We start from the raw sequence: 1,780 nt of genomic DNA, 5'->3' as shown, positions 1-1,780 counted from the left end.
CCTGTGTCTAAACTCATACGTGGATTTGTACAATAGGATCCATATTTAAGTATAATATGCTCCCTGGTCAGATCTCTCGAGATTGGACACTTGGGCGTTGCTATGACAACGCGATACTGTGTCCGGACCCCGCCTCCCTGCCGTGGAGCATCACACGTGTGTGATGTAATGACGCTGTCTTCCCCGGCAGACGAGTGCGGCTAAGGATACATATCCTGTTGCCGAGCGCGACGCGAATCACGTTATGCATCACGTGACCGCGTCTGTTGCTCGGCAACGCATCTGTTGTGCCCGGAGCCCCGTGTGTGGGTCGCCGCCAACATTGCTGATACCGGCAATCGGCTCGTGACGGCGATACGCCGCGGGGACCACTGTGGCACAACCAGGGAAGCATCTCCCAAAATATGTAAGTAAATACTTTGACCTATTCCTCTATCCGAAAACAGAACTAATTACGGGACCTCCCTGATTTCTTTTTCTTAATATAAAAAACCTTTTCTGATATGCAAAATGGTTTTATGGTTATATGACTGCCTCCATTATAAATATGATTGTTATGTCTAATATTGAAAGACACGGTTCTCAAAATAGAAATGTTTTTAGTATGTAATTATGTACGCAGGTGAATCTCATAGTTGATTAGCTATCAGGTATAAAACCATGCCCTGAACCCATCACAAACATACTTGCTCCTGATGAAGCCGGTGATACCCGGGGAAACGCGTTGAGCACCTGTGAATACCGCTGTTTCTTTGCCATCATCCTCTCTGCCAAGTGACCCGTCCATCTCTCCCCAAAGACCCTCGTTTTTCCTGGACTGCCTTATTTGTGGGAAAACTGCATGATCCCTAAAACGATCCAGATGTACACAAGAGGACACTAGTGGGAACCTTGAGTCCTTGAAATTATAGGACACCTTATTTGGACATCGTGTCACAGCATCAGGCCATTCAAATCGGGCCAAATGGGATGGTAATATACAGCTCAATTCTTTTATTCACAAATTGAACTCCAAGCTAATCCAGCTCAAATATTTGATTATCCCCGTGATAACTAGCTTCAATTTTTCACCAAGTGATTCACCTTTTTATACTTTTTATATTGTTACAATATTGTTATTAATAAATTGTTATATTTCTCTGAGAACCGTGCATTACATTATTCTTAAAACAGCCAGCGCCGGCACAACTTCTTTTCTTTTCCTTTGCATAACTATTTGGGTCTGACAACCCAAGTGCCGGCAGCTGTTGATAGCGCACCACACACTGTCCAATTACCCTGGGCAAAGTCGCCCAGTGTGTATGGACCTTAACTACCATGGCTGGATTAAGGCTTGGGAGGGCCTATGGCATTTAAAACAGTGGGGCACAGTTAGGTAAAGGTTGGTTGGTGTGTGTGTGTGCAGCGGCATAGCTAGGGTGGAGCACGCGCTCCGGGTGCCGGAATATCACAGGGCGCCGGAGCCGTGCACTCTGCTGCCCGCTCCCCTGGCCTGCTCCCACAGCTCGCCCGCTCGCCATTCCCCCGCTATTCCTAGCTGGAGACAGAGTCCCAGGGTTTGCATGAACCCTGACCAGGGACTCAGTTTTTAAAAATGGGCGGGACTCCCGGGACGAGCCCCCCGCAGATTGGTCAGGCATCCACAGTCAAGATGGACATAGGCGGCAGCAGCGCGGCAGCGGAGGGGACGTCAGCATCGTGGGAACGCGGCAGCGCAGCAGTCACCGGATAGGAGGGGGATCCGGGAGCGGCAGATGGGGAGGACAGAAACCCTGTAACA

The sequence above is a fragment of the Crinia signifera genome, chromosome 1 (genome assembly GCF_055691185.1).
Source record: "Crinia signifera chromosome 1, ASM5569118v1, whole genome shotgun sequence".
NCBI classification, from domain to species: Eukaryota; Metazoa; Chordata; class Amphibia; order Anura; family Myobatrachidae; genus Crinia; species Crinia signifera.
Note: the sequence above shows the minus strand (reverse complement) of the source record.